The sequence below is a fragment of the Lissotriton vulgaris genome, chromosome 1_1 (genome assembly GCF_964263255.1).
Source record: "Lissotriton vulgaris chromosome 1_1, aLisVul1.2, whole genome shotgun sequence".
Lineage (NCBI taxonomy): Eukaryota > Metazoa > Chordata > Amphibia > Caudata > Salamandridae > Lissotriton > Lissotriton vulgaris.
The window spans coordinates 1026966451-1026986383 of record NC_141685.1 but is presented as its reverse complement, the minus strand read 5'-3'; positions in this window follow the sequence as shown (position 1 = coordinate 1026986383).

Below are 19933 nucleotides of genomic sequence, written 5' to 3'. Positions count from 1 at the left end.
GCAGCTTGTACAAATCAGTAATCAGTTTGGAGTCCGAGGTCCGTGTCATGAGCCAGTGCTCATAAGGGAGAAAAGGCCGATCAGCCGACCCTCTCACTTGTGGATGGAGGGCCCAATGGCGGGCCTGTATATAATGAAGTCGCTCTGTCTCCGGGAGCGAAAACTCCTGGCGGAGTTGGGGAAAAGGAACCACCCCGTCCGGGCCATAAAAGTGACATAAGGCTCTACACCCCGCCTGTTGCCATCTCGCAAACGCTCCCTTCTCCATCCCAGGAGTAAAGTCCGGATTATCTACCAGCGGAGTAAGCGGTGACGGGAACGTGGTGAGGCCACGCAAAACGCTGGTAGCATCCCACACCCGCAGGGGCACCCTCGTAACAAAGGAGGCATAGAGATTTTTGGGCCGATGAGGGCGACGTAGGAAGGGGATTTCCTGCAGAGGTCTCCCTGCCACCGCCTGATCCTGGAAGAGCCAATGCTTATCCGACTCCCACCTACTCCATTCCACCAAATAACGCAGCTGCGCTGCCTGAAAGTATTTGCGAAAGTCTGGGATACCCAGCCCCCCTGCCTCCGGGGCCAGCAGCGAGAGGGCTCTACGTAATCTAGGCTTCTTACCCTGCCATACAAACCGAGAAACGTCTGCCTGTAATTGTGAAATCCATCCCACCGGCGGTTGGAGCGGCAAGGCCCGAAAGAGGTACAATACCTGAGGCAAAATCGTCATTTTGACAGCAGCTATCCTGCCTAGCCAGGAAAAGGTGCCCCGATTCCATCGGCCCAGTTCCTCCTTAATCTTGGCACCCAGGGCCCGGTAGTTTGCCGACACCATCGCCGCCAAGGTAGGTGCAATCTGGATCCCCAGATAGGGCACTGCTCCCGATGACCAGAGCATGGGAAACCGCTGCTGTAAACAGGCCCTAGTGACCGGGTCAAGGGAGATATCCAGCGCTACTGACTTCCCCATGTTCATCCGAAATCCGGACACCGCGCCAAAAGAGGCCAGTTCCTCCATGCACGCTGGCAGAGCCACGGTGGGCCTGTCAATGGACAAAATAACATCATCAGCGTAAAGGCTGATAGCCCGTTGACGCGGACCACCGCCGACGGACGACTGTAACAATTAAGGATCATGGAGCAGAATTTCTCTCCTATACCTGCTTTCATAAGCACCCGCTCCAGATAAGGCCAGTGGACTCGGTCAAACGCCTTCTCTGCGTCCACCGCCAGCATCATTCGTTCCCCCGGAATCCGGGAGGCCTTCTCCAGTAAATGAACAATTCGTTTCGTATTGTCCACCGTCTGCCTTCCCGGGACAAAACCCGCCTGGTCAGGATCGATGAGACCGGGCAAATGGAGAGCTAGTCTAGCAGCGAGGATCCCCGTATACAATTTCAAATCAATATTCAGAAGGGAGATCGGCCTGTATGACCCACATTGCTTCGGATCCTTACCGGGCTTAGGGATAACCGAGATAGAGGCCCTGAGCAGATCAGGCGGAACGGCCCCGGGCTCCGCAAAGGAGTTAAAAAGGCGCGTCAGAATGGGGGCCAACGTCGTGCAAAATGTTGTATAATATAGCGCAATGTAGCCATCCGGACCCGGTGCCTTGCCATGTTTAAGTCGGGCAATAGCGGAAACCACTTCCTCAATCCTAATGTCCCTGTCCAGATGATCCGCCTGTAAAGGCTCCAGAGAGGGAAGTGTGATCGAGTTCAGATAAGCGTCCATCGCTTCCTCATCCGGGGGATCCCCGGCATAGAGGTCCTTGTAAAAGCCTCGGAAGACGGCTGCTATTCGCTCGTCCTCAGTTTCCGGCATCCCCGTCGGGCCAGAGATCTCCTTAACTAGCTGGCTCTGCCTCGCCACTCGGAGCCTATTTGCCAACAACCTGCCACAGCGGTCCCCTCCAGTATACAAGGCGTGTCGCAACCGCAAAGCTGCGTACTCCGCCCGGTCAAGGTCCAGGGCCGCCAGGAGCTTCCTGGCTTCCTTGAGCTGCCGCCAAATTCGGGGGGCCCCGGTCCTGCGATGGATCTGTTCCAGTTCCCGAACCCGATCCGTAAGTTCATCTCTCTTGGCCTGCCGTTCTCTGTTATCCGCCGAGGAAATCGCTATAAATTCCCCTCTGATAACAGCCTTCAATGCCGCCCACTGCGTGGCCCGGCTAGTGTCCGCATTATCATTATGGGATTGAAATTCCCGAATCGCCTTTTCAATGCGAGCCACCACCTCCGCCCTATGCAGCAGCGTGTCACGAAGGCGCCACATCCGCGGGCGGGGCGCTGTCGGAGGCACAGTCAACAGGACCTCGACCGGGGCATGGTCCGAAAGGGAGATCACACCCATCTCTGATCCAGAGGCTAACGCCTTCACTGGAGAGGTAACCAAAAGGTGATCTAACCGTGCGTACGTTTTGTGCGCATGAGAATAGTACGAGTAGTCCCTATCTGTCGGGTGCAGGTGTCGCCATAGATCAAGGAGGTCCACCTCCTCCAGCTGAGCCTTACGGTCCGCCGAGAGTTCTCCGACTTGAGGGGAGCGTTGCGCCGACCTATCCAGTGCAGAGTCAAAGACAATATTGAAGTCACCCCCGAGTATGACATGCCTATCTTGGGAAGAGGTGACCTCCTCGATCGCCGCTTGTAGGAAGCGGTCCTGTCGTTCATTGGGACTATAGAGGGACCCTATCGTAAAGAGAAGACCCCCTATCCGAAACCGATAAGCCAGTAGCCTACCCTTTTGTTCAGCGAATTTGTGGAGAACCTCCCCCCGGAAGCGCCGCGCCACCAGAATCGCCACCCCTGCCGTTTTAGTGGTGCATGAGGAAAAGAATTGTGAGGGGAACTTATGTGAACGGAGTCTATGTGTGTCTTGTGAAAGTAAGTGCGTCTCCTGGAGGAGACAGATATCTGCCTGTGTGTTCTCTAAAAGCGAAAGGACAGCCCGCCTCTTTACAGGATTATTCAAACCCCGGACATTCAGGGTCATTACCTTACATGTGGTTGGGGGCATGAGCGGTGGTGTAGTAGATAGCAGCAAGGCCCCACCGCAAAACCGGGAGGACAAAAACGTCACTTAGCCTGTGGTGCAGCAGAGCACTGAGCAGAGAGCACTGACATAAAAAGCAAACAGTTCAGAGCAAACCATAAAGCAGACCACCCATCCAAGAGCTCACAGCCCATAAGAAGCATCCGACGACCCTCCTCTCCCTTCCCCATTGTTCGTGCCAAGCAAAAAGACAAGCCACACCGCAAAAGCCATAGCCAAGTAGAAGCAAATCAAAAAGCACAGATAATGTCAGGATGACTAGGAACCCCGGTGTGCACTGGACGACCCTCCCTCCCCACCCCAAACCCCCATACCCCTTCTTCCACTCCACTCCCCAACCCCCCTGAACCCCCCCAACTGTCCCCCGTCCTCCCCGCCAGCCCTCCCGTACCCAGCCCCCTCCCACAACTGGGACTGGATCAACAACTTCAAACACCCCTCCCTCTACCCCCCCAAAAACCTGTAAACCCATTGTCCCAGTCCGGTCCTTATCGGACAAGCCTGCGGAAAGTCAGAAAAAGTGGACGTCCAGCCACCTCGCACCCCTCCGTTCCCTCCACCCCCCCAGACCCTCAAACTTGCAGCTCCACCATAGCGATGTCGATCTCCCCCCGGAGTTCACTTAAGCTGTCAGTGCCACCACAGTTGCAGTAGTAGCACCAGTCCCATCCTGCACCGCTGCGTCCGACTCCGCCTGGGCCGCAGGAGAGTCCGGCCGTGTCGAGGAAGCAGACGATCGTCGGCCAGGGATTGTCTGCCATCCGTCCCTGGTAATACGGCCCCGATGCGGTGTGTGAGCTCCGTCCTCAGTAGCAGTGATCCCCAGCACTCCACACGTGTCCTGAAGAGAACGCAACTGGTGCAAGGTTCCATTCCACCTGAAAATGAGCCGGAAGGGGTGTCCCCAGGAATACTGAGTGCCATGCTCCCTAAGAAAGTCAGTCGCAATTTTAAAAGCTTTGCGTTTCTGCAGAGTGGATGCGGCCAGGTCCTGATAAAGAGCTATCCGGTGGCCCCGGAATTCCAAGGAGGGTCTCCTCCGAGCCTCCCTTAGTATCCGCTCCTTCAAGGGATAGTCCAGCAGGAAAGCCAAGATGTCGGGAGGAGGCGCTGAATTTCAGCGTTGCAGGCCCACCCTGTGCGCCCTGTCAATCCGAATAGCAAAATCAGCCGGTTCCCCCAGCACCTCTCTGAACAGCTCCCCGAGGTAGGCCGCCACGTCTTCCCCCTCTTCCCGGGACAGAATGCCCCGGACGCGGATGTTATTTCTCCTGGAGCGATTTTCAAGGTCCTCCGTGTGCGATTGCAGGTCGAGTTGCTGTTCCCGAAGTCGGATGACCTCCTGCTGCAGTTGCGTTATTTCCTCGTCCCTTGCATGGCCCGCTTCCTCTACCGTGGATACTCTGTCACCCAGGCCGTCGACCTCTCTCCTTATCTCCCGGACTTCACCTGCCACCTCCTGCTTGAGCGTTTGAAAGTCGTCTCTCAACGTGCTGAAGAGGGATTCCAGGAAGGACCTCGTAACCGGCGGCTCCCCTCCACTTGCTCCCTGGGAGCCACCCAGGTGAGTGGGGGACGGCTGTCCCCTATCTTGTCTCAGAGTGTTCCGGTTCAGCATCTCCGGCAATGTGCGGTCTCCCTTCTTTGACCCTCGGTTCTGCGTCATTATGTCTACCGAGGCCTCCTTCCAGGGGAACCAACAATCCAGCCATCAGAGCAGCCCAGAAACCGAGCTGGTGGCCTCCCACGTCGCTCCACAAATGTTCCGTGGGCCGAACCGCCCCACCGATAGAGCAGGGACTGCCGCGCGACCAGCGGCCCGTTGCGTCAGCGTCCAGCTACCCTCCAAGGCCTCCAGGGCCGACCAGCCCGGTTGTGCTTTCGTTCTCCACTCCCCAGCGCTGCGACCTCGAGCCCAGCGCCACCAGCGCCACCGGGGGAACCCCCACTAGCCAGTCCACGCCAGGCCCCCAGGGACCAAGTGGGGGTCGTGACAACGGTCGTTAAGCACCCCCCTGGCAGTAGCCCGGCCTCCGCTAACTCGTGGCTCCAAGGGGCACAGGCCGCTGCCCCGCTCCCATGCGTTCCGTAGTGCTCCGATTCACCGTGAGGGCCCTCGTCGTCTCTGACGAGCAACTCCGCACTCCGCAATCCAACCCGGTGGGCTGGTGAGCCGGTGAGCCACCGCCGTCCAGCGACGTCCGGGTCCGGGATGTAGGCCCGAGCCGCGGCCTCGCGTAGTCAGAGGCCCGCGTCCGGTATCACACTCCCCCCGCCACTGCCTCAGTTGGTTCAGGCCTCGGGGGAGCCCCGCAGGGCCAGGCAGGAATGTCCAGGGCAGGAGGTCAGGGCCCGCAGCACCCTCTGACCCGGCAGGCGGCACCCCAAGCAGTCAAGGCCCGGAGCCCAGGCCAGCGCCGCGGCCTCGCGTAAAGCCTGATGCCGGGCCCCGCGCCGGTATCCCCCTACCTCCGGAATAGGAGGCCCAAGCGTCCAGGACGTGCCGCTAGGACGAGCGCAGAAGTCCAGGGCCGGTAGGCAGGTTCAGGGGTACCGCTATGTCCACTCGGGCTGACCCCTAGGTCCGAGCAGGGTTCGTCCCCTCTCCGGGTCGTGCACTAGGCCTCTCTCGCTCGGAGCAATGGCGCCGTTACCGGGACCGGACAAATGCCCGGAAAGGCGGCGGCCGAGGTCCCGTAGCTGTCCCTCCGGGGTGAGACACTTCCGCTCCGTTGATTGCGGCGTCCCGGGGGGAGGATCAGCGCAATTACAGCAGGGTTAGAGCCCAGGGCCGGCGGAGCTCACATCGAGTGCGACCACTCAGCTCGCCATCTTGGCCCAGAAATTGTTTTTAAAGATTTGATAACTCACGTAAACTCTGCAGCCAAGGCGGTCTAGAATTTATATAAGTGAATTAGTTGAATTAATGCTCCAATATGTGTGTCATTTCTAATGTTTATATAATTTTCCCTAGTCCTTACTGCGTGATTTTGCTCGCGGGAAAAGTGTCACTCAGTGGTTGGAATGTCACTCATAATTACACTGAAATTATAAAAGTGTAAGACACAGCAATCTGAAACCGTGGCAGCTATGGAACAGTCATTTCAGCTGCAGTGGGAGGCAAGGAGTCTCCTCTGCTTTGAAATGGAACACGAAGGAACAGGACTGTCTCTTCATTTGCTTTCGTTTTTAGAAAAGTAGACTTCCTGCCTCCCACTGCAGCTGAAGCATTTCAGCTCCACCAATTAACCCCCCCCGGACGTGAACTCTTAGCACTTAGCAGACAAAAGCATGTCACAGCGCGCCCAATGATTTCCCCTCCCTCCACCCTCCGACCCTCTGTCACCGGAGTTCGCTATTGAAAAGAAATTCCCATTTGAAATGGGTAAAGCCTTGCGATGCGGGGAACAGTGGAGGACAACAAAAGTAAGATGTTAGGGTCGAGTGCGCGCCCCCCCTGGGATGGTGTCGCGCCCCCCTGGGGGGCGCGCCCAACAGTTTGAAGAACTCAGGTCTAGTGTTTCAAGGGGGTCCCGACATGACGTGATGCCACTCAACAGAAGCAAGATGCTGTACATACATCTGTGGGCCAGGCGGTCTGTTCAACCACACTTCGGGCTCCAGTGTCCAATGCTGGCCGTCGAAGCACATGCCATAAGACGTGAAGCCTGCCCTCTCAATGTTTCTAGGGCTCCTCGCAGAACCTGGAGTTGTATTCATACATTCAGGTATGGCTGCGAGGTCTGCACTCCTTTCGTTTTATGAAGGAATGGTGTAAGGCTCCAGAATCCCCCCTAAAAATAGAGTTGTATTCTGAATATTTACGAAAACAGTGAACTCATGGCGGTTGGGCTAAAACGCAGTGCACAACCCCTACCCACCTGACGTGGATGGGTCTCGGCTACACACGTGGGGTAGTCCATGAAGCTACGATCCCTTTTAAAGCTGGTCTCATTTTCTTTTGCAAATACCCACCAACGGCCTGGCACGTGGGCAGGGCTAATGACAGCACTGGGGAAATGCCACTTGACCAGTTACAAATGGTTTTTGCTGGTTCTCATAGGAGTTTTTTGGTTGCAGTATATTGAATTGAATCTGCCCAATGCAGGAATCCTCAAAAGACTGTGGGGTTCAGTGGTTAGATGCCCCAGAAGTACCAACAAACTCAGTAATCACAATGCAACATCAATTACAATTCCCCTACGTGCAGTTGGAATCAACTTGATTTTCTTTGCCCTCTAAGTTTAGTGGGGTATCGAAAACCTGAATGCTAGCAAACTTAATTCAGCAGAAAACATTAGCAATTTGTGAACTGGAGGTTCAACCTCGAATCGGCAGCACTAGATGGTATGCCCTGGCAGACAGCCTCACCGTGAGATACACTTAATTGCTCAATTTACCGCTTTGAGGTTGTGTTTGCAGCGGTCTGATGCCCTCTGGCCTGTTGTGGAGCAACTGACACAACAGCCCGTAAATTGTTTGTCTCTTCAAACAGGACCCGGGCGGGGCTGACATTTGAATGTCCGCGGCTCCCTGTGCGTTGCGCGGATGCCAGCTAAGAAGGAATAGGCTTTCTTACAGATTTTTTTTTTATTCAATTACTATATTTTAATAAATCCCTATCTGGTCTGCTCTTAGTGAAGAAAAGACCTCCCAAGTGGCCAAAGTGGACAAAGAAAAATCCTAACATTTCACAGATGACCTAAGATCTACTTTTTTTTTACCAACCACCTGTATCCCCCGGACACATATCTCGGTGAACCATACCTCTCTCAGTCTTTAATACATGACTCGCGGGTAGGGGTCGCGCAGGGTGGATCACGGCAGGGGAGTTGTTATAATAAAAAAAATATTAAATTTACTCCGCGCCGCCTCAACACTCCTGGCTGGGTCCACCGCGTTTTTTCAACAGGAAGCAGCCACAGGCAGCCTCCCTCCTCCTGCACCCCTAAGCCAATCACAATGCTGCAATGTCAGTGTTGTGATTGGTGAGGCGCAGCGGAGAGCGCCCCAGCCGGGCCATTTCCTCTATGTAAGCTGCATGCAGCCGCCTACATAGAGAAAAAGGGGAGTGCGAATGAATGCTTTGCTCGGCCTTGGTGCTGACCAAACAGTCAGTACCCACAACAGTGGGTAAGCCACTCCCACCCTGCCCTCGAGCAGGACCATCCACCGCCGGCCCCAACCAGGCACTTCTGCTTTCTCACAGTGTGAGAAGCAGAAATATAAATGGTAGTTTTTACCATTTATGTTTCTGCCTTCTCGCACTGCAAGAAAGCAGTGGGGCGACGCCCCCACTCCCCAATTGGGAAGCTGGCACTGCTTCCGCCATAGCGGATGAGCCGCCACTGGGGGTGTGTCATCTACAGGTGCTAGGCCTGGGCGACTCGACCCCCGGGCCTCCTCCGCTACGCGTCCCATCTTCTCCTTACCTGCATATTGACATTGTAGCACAATCCGCTGCACTCTCTCCAAATCTGTGACTCAGCCAGCAGAAGCCTCAGCCAGGTGGGATTTCACAAGGCTGGGTAGAGCAGTCACTAACGAATCCGCTGGTGAAGCTCCCGATGCAGTTGATGCAGCAGGACCCCCTTAGGCGTGAAGTTGCAGCACTCACGCCACACAAGTTCGGCACAGCTCAGGGGCCTCACCCTCCACAGTGTCTGGCCAGCGCAACATCATACGGCCTGTGAAGCAGAGAGGCGCCGCCCACCGTTGGTAATTTCCTCAGTGCACCCCGGTGTAGTGGTGGATCTTAGTATGCGATGCAAACCACCCTACGTTGGTGTGCAGGAGCGCCTCTACCATTCACAGCTCCAAGGGGCTCAAGGCGGTCTTCTCACACAGCTCAGCAACGTGTCTCCATGCGACCTGCCAGACTTCACCGCCAGGCACGGGCAATCACGCGCCTCAATGTCTACAGCCATGGCTCATCGACTCAACTGCTCTGCCGCATCCAACTCCAGGCTCCAGCAAAGCATCCAGGCTCCAGGCCCATTTCCAGCGAGGCATCCAGGCTCCAGGCTCCAGGCGCAGGTCCGGCGAGGCATTCAGGCTCCAAGACGCAAGTTCAGCGAGGCATTCAGGCTCCAGGCCTAGGTCCAACGAGGCATCCAGGCATCCAGGCTCCAGGTGCAGGTCCAGTGAGTCCTCCACGCTCCAGGCGCAGGTCCAGCGAGACATCCAGGCTCCAGGTGCAGGTCCGGTGAAGCGTCCAGGCTCCAGGCGCAGGTCCTGCAAGGCATCCAGGCTCTCATTCTGTCATTCTGGATGTTGGGTGACTTGAGGGGGTTGTTGAGGTGTGCTGCACTTGGACCTGGCTGCTCCATTCTGCATTTCATTGTTTTTTTTGCCTATTTCCTATTGTAGGTCACTCATAGGCTATTTTTTCCACTAAAGGCAAAAGAAATCACGTTGGGCTGACTAACATGTGTTTTTTGCCGCAAATGGACTTTTCATTGGTTTTCCCCCCCGCTAACGCCGGAATTCTTATAGCCATCACGCTAATGTTAGCAGCAGTTTTCGCTGCCGATCCCTGAAGCTATCGCCATGTAGTGACAGCTTGTAAATACGTCACTAACATGGCGATCGTTTTCAGTGGTACACAGCGGTAAGAAAACTCCTGCTAACTAACGCTAGCAATAGTTTTCGCCAATTCTTGTACATATGTACCTTTGTCTCAAAACACGTGTTGGCTGTTTGGCTGTGATGAGGGCCGGCACTGGGCGCTGAGTTCGGGGGGGGGAGGGGTGAGAGTGAGCGCCATTTTCTCAAATATATTATAGAATTAAAAGCACCTATCTCAGCGTTGCCTCCAGTAATATTCTGGCAAAAATAAATATGTCAAGATAACTGTGGTGAATAATTGAGCTGCTGGAGAGAGATGGAGTTTTGTCTAGTGAACGTTTTGACTCATCATAGGTTATCGCAGAGGGTATATGCTGCAAAGCACGTGTACTATGCAGATCACAATGTGTATATAACATAAATTGTGCAGTGGGTTACTGCTTCTGTCAGAGGGATTCTTTTGTTACTTGCAGTATATAAGTTAAAATCCTTATATAGAACAGTGAGCTATTACCTGTCATCAAAGAGCTTCAATCAGAATTGCATGTGAGAGGGCGTGGTTATGGAGACATGGGGGACACTGTTAAAGGGTGGTAGTGAGGGAATCCTTGGAGAAGGAGATCACTGGGGGGATACCAATAAGCATTGTTGCACCAGGTGCCACCTGCGCTAAATCTGGCTCTAGCTGTGATATCAGACTTCGAAGAATAAAAGAAGCATTTGGAACAAGATATTGTAATAGACTTTATTCTCGGGCTAAGTTTTTACTTACACTGGTTGGGTACCAGTGCTCTGAGAAATGGCTTTGGGCAGATTCCTGATACCCTATTTTGTATTGATTCTGTGCTATGTTGAGGCTGAAAGCTAAATTGAGAGGCAAGAAGCAAAATATGAGTTGGTGATTGATATGTTTTTCAAGCGATTTAGAGGCAAAAGTCAACAAGAAGATGATGGAAATTTTCAGCCTTGGCCGCATCCAATAGAGACTTTTTTAGCAGAGGTGGTATCAGTCAGTGCATGTTTCCATGCCGAAGGCATGGTAACAGAAGAAATGGAAAGGTCAACGCTTCCACCAGTAAAGGAAACATAACAGTGGCAGTTGCTTCCTTAACCTTTGATTGACCTGGATTCAAAAGGGAGTATGATTTAACGGCATCAACCAATGCAGTCAAAGCAGGTATTGAAAGAGGTTGGAAACATAAGAGAATGTGTCCAGACTCAGGGGTTTTATGGCAGCAATTAATGCATTTGTAGCCGAATCAAGGAAAAAAGCAGAGATTTTGCTGATCGTATTGGAAAAAAATACTGCTAACTCATTACATCTATTCTGAGAAGGTAAAGGGCTCTTTGGAGCCCAACTAGAAGACAAACTGCATCAGCTGTTTAAGTAAAAGAAGTATTCTTCCATCTTCAAACAATATTTAACTTTGCCTTCTTCTTCATCCCAGAATTCATGGAAATCTCCTTTTCGACAGACCTCCAGGAAATATCAACAATAGTAAGGATCCTCTAGATGACAGAAAAATAAATGTTTCAGGAACCTTTCTGACCTAAAGTCCAAACCTACATCACCCCATAAAAATCCACACTCCACACTATGCAGGGAAAGTATCCCTGCCAGTTGGTGTGTGATTAAAGCTGTTCAGGACGGCATGAGAGGAGTCCACTCCGAAAGCGTGGGATTGGAGATAATCAAGAATGGTTATCACATTGAATTCCTGAGTCTTCCCCCATAGACTGGACCATATCTACTCAATATACTGCAAATTCCATCAAGAAGGAAGCCATACTGAAGGCAATAGACACTTTACTACTAAAGAGGGCCATAATGCCCTTTCCTGAGGAGTTAGGAATGGGATGATATTCTATTGTATTTCTTGTTCCAAAACCCTTATGGAAGTTTGTCCCATTGGTGGCTTTACTTCATCTCAAGGGGTTACAAATGTATCCCTACCTGGACAACTCCAAACAACTCAAACAACATCAAGCTAGGAAGCACTTCTGGAATGGGAACCAATTCAGGAATGCCTTCTGAATCATGGATGTGAGGATCTGGGTGTACAATATGATCAGCCCTGCCAAGTATCAGGCATCAGATGTGGCACTCACGAATTTCAGTGCGGTGTTCCGCATCACCGCACTGAAATGCATTTTGCCACTAGTCAGCACCCGCTCTGCAGCAGCATCCGAGAGATGTGCTTCTGCCTTGCAGCCTGGGCTGATAAATAGTTCATCCAGATCTGCTCTCAGCTGGAGTGGCTGAGAGCGCTACAAAAACAATGTAACAAATCTGACTGCCCACTCTGCTGTGTCGACTCGTCGCGCCTGGCTCCAGGCTGCAAGGCGCTGCGGCACGCGCAACTATAATCATGACACTCTCAGTCACACTGCTGCCAATTACGTAAACTAGGGGGCGGGGCTGTCCTCTCAGTCGATTCTACTGGCTGTCAGTCAGTGATATAGCTGTGGTAATGTTTACTTAACCTTAGCTCAACCCTGGGTAGCTGTGGCTGCAAACAATAAGGCTTGGAAATAGAACTTAGGGTCTTATTATGAGTTTGGTGGTCAATCCCTGGGACCGCCACTGTGTGGTCCCAAGAAGAGCGCCAAGCCCGTTGTGAACCCTCCCGCCACATTACAAGTTGATTCCAGGGTGGGCAGGCGGGTATGTTAGGCTCATAGGAGAGCCTAAACAGCATTCTGCCACCGTGGCAGCGCCTACCGCACGTTCGTGCACTGTGTGGCATGCACCATGTCATGCATGCCACACAGTGCACTGAGGTAGGTGCTTTTCTAGGGGGGGCACAATATGCGCCCTTCAACTCACACCCCTATGAGCAGAATTGCCCAGGAGCCCTGTTAGGTCCCACTTACCAGCATTTCCGCCAACATTTTCATGGCAGGTTTCCCACCATGAAATGAGCAGTGGAAATGCAGGTCATAATATGCTCGGTCGTGCCAGCATTGTCACTACTGGCATATATAGACGCTTTCCACACTGCCACCGCCATGGGATCCTTGATCCTGGCAGAGGACTTGTGGCGGATCCATCGCTACCATCGTTATGCTGTGGTCGGACTGCTGGGGTGGTGGCGATCAGACTGGCCTCGCAAGTACAGCGGTCCCAGGACCGCTGTACTCATAATAAGGCCCTTAATGTGAAGCATTTAACAGCACCAAACAACAGAATAAGAAAATCACACATCAATAAAAATACACAAAAAATATTTATAAAATGAGAGCGCATTTTATGACTTTTTAGCGACCTTGATCATTAAAATTCATCATAGGGTTCCCAGCATACAGATTTTAGAACTTGTTATCACTTTTTAATGCAACGATAAACAAGCTTAGCAAACATACATTTTTATCAACTTTTGAAAAGTTTAAAAGAGTTAGTACAAGTACTCTGGCCCGGCTTGGGCGACCAAATCCAGCAGGGATGAGGTCTAGGGGGCCAGAAAAGATTCTTTGGAAAGTTATCTGGTCATCAGATCGTTTTTAAAACAAGTTCCAAACATTACAGGACAACTGCCATAGACGGCAATGGAGTGGCCCTGATGCTGAGGGATGCAGGCTCAAATATCCTCAAGGATCTTTGGTGGAGGCTGGTTTCTCTCTTAGACAACAAATCCTGTCACAACCAACACACCGCGGTCCAGCAGACTCAGGTGCACTTTGGCTATCTCCAAATTGTCGTTTGGGGTGCCCAGTATCCTGTAGCAGCAAAAACTTCTGCGGTGGGTTCCAGAGATGCCTTTCAGCTTTAATGTCCCCAGTGCCATTCTGGGAGGTCTTCCAAATGACCCCTGGAGTCTCTGCTTCAGAATGAGTGCAGCAGGTGCGGTCTATCTGGCATCGCAGCCTCTCTTTTGCACTTGTCATCCCACTTCCAAGCCCAGCGAGTACTACAAGGGGGGCCCCAACTTATCTCAGGAAAGTGCCCTGAGGTCACTAGTCATTGGGCTACTGGGTCCCCTCCTCTCTAGCAACGAAGTTCCTGTGATGTATGGCTTCTGGCTATCCCAGAGTGCCTCAATCTTGCCACCTTCAAGATTGCATGACCCGTCCTCGGTTGACAGGAGCAAGGTAGGCTACTCTATAGGTGTGGCTACATGAGGGCAGCATGCCCATGGTAAAACCTATTTGGGGTCAAGTTTACCCTCTCTGGCCATATCCCTATGCTGTCTACAGGAACAAAAGACATCCTGCTCAAGGGTATTGGGCCAGGCGGCCTTCAAAGGTTGCTTCCCCTTTGAACACCATTGGGCTAACCCCCCAAGTGGCCATCCCGGCAAAGGAGGTGACACCTTGCTACTACAGCACTGCCTTTGTTCCTGAACCTGGAAGTCATTCACACTCCTCCCCTTGTAGTCAGAAAGCTGTCTCTGTGTGTGTATGCCTTTGTGAGGCTGCTGACAAGCAGAGCACAGAAGGGCAACTTTCTAAAACTTTCTAAAAGTTGCCAACCTTAAAAGTGACTACACCATTGAGTCACATTTAATATCCCATTAATTTTGAAACTTTAGATGACCTTGTTTGGTAGTCCCAGTCGAAAGGTAGCCGGATTGGGATCCAACTGGTAACCTTATGTTAGCCAATGTAGCTACCAACTGTACCTAGAGCATAACAATAGTTTGGAAGTGTTGCTGTTAAGGTATATCAGAAAACATATGTCTTACTTTAACAAAAAAACTGCTCCCTGCCATTGGACTTCATAGGCCTTCCTTAGGGGAGACTTACATATAATGTTAAGGGGTAGGATGGTTTTGCCACCGCTTTGAATGGCAAAGTCGACTGCGAGTGGAAAAACTGTCCTTCCACTCTGAGGTGGCTGGCTGGGAGCAATGTTCTACCTTGTCACATCACACGAAGCGTGGCACAAACAGTGCTGCAGCCCTTAGTGGACACTCTTTCTTACGTGCCCTGGATACCCTGGGTACCATATTCTAGGGAACTATAAGGAAGACAGGTCTTGCCAATTGGGTGTATCCAGTTCGACAGACAATTTGTATAGGGTTAGAACACTGGCACTGGGGTCTGGTTAGCAGGCCTCAGTGCACTCTCAGATTAAAAAACCCAGCAGCGTCTAGTCCAAATGGGGGAAAAAGGTGGGGGAAACCTGCACAAAAGTCTGTTTCCTTACAATGGATTATTGATAAATCTACAAAAAAGGCAGATAATTCAGACTCAGAACACACTATTTATCAGGTCACTGTTCTGTGTCGATTTCGGATGGTATTTCTCACAAAAGAAAGCGCAGAGAGACTTGGATTCAACTGCTGAGATTGGATCAAGCTACGGCAAGATAATGGCTTTAAGTTCAGGTGCACATGGCGTCCTGTGTGCTCCCTTTCCCGTGGGCAAGGCTACACCTGAGGCCTATTGTCATTCATCTCTTAAAGTATGAAAGACCAGCTATCATGTGTCTAGAAAACTAATTCTAGTGACAGTCAGAGCAGACCTACTGTGGTGGTTGATTCTGAGTTCGCTGAAAAAGGGATTCCCATTGCAACAGAATTTAGCGATAATATTCGCAATGGATGCCAGTGACCTATGCATGGAAGTGCAGGCAGGGGTGCACATGTGGTGCCCCCCCTGTGTCCATGCACCTCCAGTTCCAGCATGGCTTGGACTTCACAGTCCATGCCGTGCTGGAATGCGCTGCGGCGGTCCTGCGACGGTGCCTTTCTAAGGTATACATATGTGCCTTTGGAAGGCACTGCCCCAGGACCGCAAAGCTACCCTCCCGCCCGATCACAAAAACCCCGTAATATAGCGGACAGGTGGCAGACCTTTTTAGCAGTTCTGACAAGGGGCGGTGGTGTGGCGGCCCGCTCCAGGACTGCCAAACTTGAAATAGGCCCCTATATCTTCTTTGGAATGTGGGACCCTGTCATTTTACCATTTTTCGGATTACTGACACAATATCGAAACCAAAAATAGTGTGATACAGAAATATCAATCTCAAAATTATAGTTTTCTATGCATAAAAAAGTGAGTACAAAAATATTGAAAATAAATGTCTTTTACACTAATATCGAAAAATATATACAATATATTGTTAAAACAGTAAATGTTGAATAAGTAATATTTAAACATATATATATATATATATATATATATATATATATATATAATACAAATTTATTTAAACAAACACACACACATATATATGAATGTGTATATATTTATATATTAGTAAACAACAGGGAAGGACATAGAAGGGACAATATTTAGAGGGGTCCAGTGTGCATGTCCCATCAAACTCTATCCAAAAAGATGCACAAAGTTCCCCTAAGGAGTAGTGTTAGTATAGTGGGGTGGTTTATCTTCCTCTCTCCAAGTATGGATATATGCAAAAGTCAGGGAAAGGTATCCCTTGTCGGAACTAGGGATGCCTCACACAACAGGCTGGTTTAACGGCTGCTGTCATATCGCCAGCTAGTTGTCTCGTGTCATCATCGGCTTCCTGCTCCAACATCAAGCCGGCGCTGCAATGCCTGACGGGTAGCACGTAGTGCTACACTTTGGTGGAGATCTTTTGTTCCTGGCTGTTGATCGAGTGAGTGTGAGGGGCCCAAGTGATTAAGTAGTGAGCGTGAAGTGATGTGTGTTAAAAAAGGTTAGTATAGTCTACTCTGGTCAATTTATTCATGTAGCTAACTACCTTGTTAAAATGAGAGGGGTATAGGGACTCAACCAAGCTATGGGGAGTTCAACCCTCGTCTGTGATGATCAGGTCAACATGTTTCATGCCATCACGGCAATTCGTCAGGACCTAGATTGTGCTCATAAACTAATGGTGAGCCCAGATTGGGCTGAGGAGTGTGGTAGATACAACCTGAAGGGTCAGAGACTGGAACAGGAAGAGTTCCTGTGTTGCAATCCGCCCTAAAGGGAACAAGATAAACACATAATAATGAATGTTCTCCACAGAATTATCCGTAAGATCCTAGATCCCTAGTAAGACGGCTGGAATGCCAGACACCGGTCCTCGGAAGCTTGTTTCCGGTCCAGGGAAGGCATGGCTTGGCAGTTCGGGCTGGACTGTTCCCATGAGGCACAGGGTCAGACTGATTTGCATATGGCCATGTCTGAACTGGGGTGGTGTGGAGTGCAAAAAAACGATGGATTTAGGCCCAGATCTCTGTACTGGGGTGAATGTATGACATTGTTCTGCATTCTGTCCATCAACTGTTGTTTTGCATTTGTCACCCCGAGTGGGATGGGTATGCTCAGACGTGAGTCCCATGCTCTCCACACCACTGGATTCAAGCAAGCCGGGCTGAAGACGGCTGGAATGCCAGAAACCGGTCCTCGGAAGCTTGTTTCCGGTCCAGGGAAGGCATGGCTTGGCAGTTCGGGCTGGACTGTTCCCATGAGGCACAGGGTCAGACTGATTTGCATATGGCCATGTCTGAACTGGGGTGGTGTGGAGTGCAAAAAAACGATGGATTTAGGCCCAGATCTCTGTACTGGGGTGAATGTATGACATTGTTCTGCATTCTGTCCATCAACTGTTGTTTTGCATTTGTCACCCCGAGTGGGATGGGTATGCTCAGAGGTGAGTCCCATGCTCTCCACACCACTGGATTCAAGCAAGCCGGGCTGAAGACGGCGGGAATGCCAGAAACCGGTCCTCGGAAGCTTGTTTCCGGTCCAGGGAAGGCATGGCTTGGCAGTTCGGGCTGGACTGTTCCCATGAGGCACAGGGTCAGACTGATTTGCATATGGCCATGTCTGAACTGGGGTGGTGTGGAGTGCAAAAAAACGATGGATTTAGGCCCAGATCTCTGTACTGGGGTGAATGTATGACATTGTTCTCCATTCTGTCCATCAACTGTTGTTTTGCACCAGTTTGATGACTGGCGGCTGTGAACTCTTCAACCGCCACAGTGTCAAGTAGGTGCGGCTTAAGGTCCCCTGATAGAATAAAATAGTTATTTTTCCTCATAGTGAACCGTGATTCTGTTTTTATTTCTATTTTTGCAGTTGACTTTACCTGCAATTCCCTGGCGGCGCTGATGTTTGTTGTAGAAGTGTAAATTGACATGCCTCCCTTTCGGTGACCAAACTTGGCTCATTTGCAGACCGAGGTATGGTAGCCTGTAAAACCCTGCATTTGGAATGGGTGTTCAGACAAGTTTTCTGGAGTAGGATGATATCAAATGATTATGAGTAATACTTGCCCATTTATTATTTTGTCACCCAAGCTGTTTATATTCCAGGAGCATATACGTAGTGGACTTGATTTGAACAGGGAGTTTTGTGTGGCTTATGGGCTTTGCTACGGGGTCCTTTTTACACCATTTATTGTGCAAGATAACCAGCTCAAGTTCTGAGCTGGTGCCCCAGTTATTCGTACATTTAGGTTGTTTTGGGTATTTTGCTTGGCGTTTCCAATAGGGGAGGTGCTCCTCACCCCTTTTAATATTGAGAAAGTGGCTTTTGTGAACCCGTTTTTGACTGGTTCGTTGCTAGCAGGGGTGGGAAATGGCCAGGGGTGTAATGATGTGTAAATGTTATTCCCCAATTCTTAAGGATTGCTTGTTTGGGCTGAATCTTCTTGGCTATCTCTACAGTTGCCCATGTAGCCTTGGTGGCCTCATTTACCAGCGGGCTTCCTGTTTGCATGAATCCTAGACTACGTTTTTGCAACTGGGTTGCCCTAGCACAGAGAAGATACTCTGGGACAAGCTCAGATTGCTAGACTCCTCTAGTGCTAAAGACGCCACTGCTGGGTAAAATGGGAAGCACACACTGATAGAGTCCTCTAGAAATAAGAAGGTACTCCTGGATGTACCTCTCAATGCTGTAGTTCTCCACCACAGAGGTTGTTTTTTAGGTCGAGCCTAGTGCAGCACGCATGCTCTGCTCTAGGAGAGGGCCTCTTGGAATCACTTGAGACTTCCGGGACTTCTCCATGTGGGTCGGACTCCTCCCACACATTCCATTGGCCTTTGCATGTGGCTTTCAAATATGAAAGCACCCAAATGGCCAAAGGCGGTGGTATGTCCCGCCTTTTCTGTGAACGTTCACTCCCAAGGCTTATGGGTCTCGGGAGCGAGCGGAGCGACCAGCAGCACGCAGTGTGTCAGCTGCATTCCTTAAATTCCTTGCCAGGGGTGCACACCAATTACCATACAGTGAACTTTTTCATCCAAACAGTTTCTTTTTGGGAAAACTGCACCACTACTTCCATTGCTCTGTATACATACACCCAGTGAGCTGTCCTTGCTAAAGCAAATGGTACACTAAAGCAAGGTGAAAGAAACTTCGTGGAACTAGACAAGTTGGATAAGAAACATAATTTCATACCTGTTACAGCGCTTCGAAAAACCCTGCAGTTTAAACGCTATAAAACACGTTTCAATTATGCTGCTGGTATCCAAACCCTGAAACAAGTCTCAGGCATGGTCGCGAGACGTCCTAAAACGAGGGTGGAAGAGAACCTTCATAGCCATGTACTACCTTCGACTGCAATCTGCATTTCTGGAGCACCACGACTCTCTGGCACACGCATACGAAAAAGAAACAACCATTTCGAGGGTCCGAATTACCAGAAAGAGAGTCCGCTAAATAAACCCCAATCTGTGAAGAAAAACACCACTAAAAGTAACAAAAAAGTTCTTTAAATAAACAATAACAGTTAATTTGCTTGAAACCTTTCTACCGCAGCCTTTCGATCGATATTTTTTCGGAGATTCTGTTACTATCAGCCAGCTCATGGGTGCACCTTTATAGGGCTTCAGAAGGATGAACATCCAAAACAGCCCCCTGGGACTTGAAACAGTAGCAGCTGGGGACACAGGATCTCTTATTAAAAGGAACAATATGAGAATGTGGAAGAAACAAGATGTACCTAAGGGCAGAGAGGAGGAGGAAGAGAAGGATGTATACTTTATTGAAATGATGGTTTCCCATCCCTTCCGCCAACACCGCCATCGTCCCCGAGCCAAGGACACTAAGATAAGACCTAGATGGAAACTGAGGTGGCGGCTTTGAAACACGCAGGACTGACACCCTTTTGACGTCTTTGGCATGCCCTTTATGGCTGTCTGAAGCAAAAGCCTGTGGTTTGAAGCATTACAAATTACATTAATTTTCCAACTATTATTATTCAAATCCGATTACTATGTAAGCAAAGCAAGTGACAAGCATTTTCTTTTAAGCTGAGAACAGATCGTTTAGTCATAGGATTTAGAGTTATGGGTAAACAGGTGTTTAAGACCCAGCGCTTGAGGGCATCCCAAGTTGGCACCATAACCCCCTGGTGTAAACATGTGCGCAATAAAAGCAACGACAATGTGGC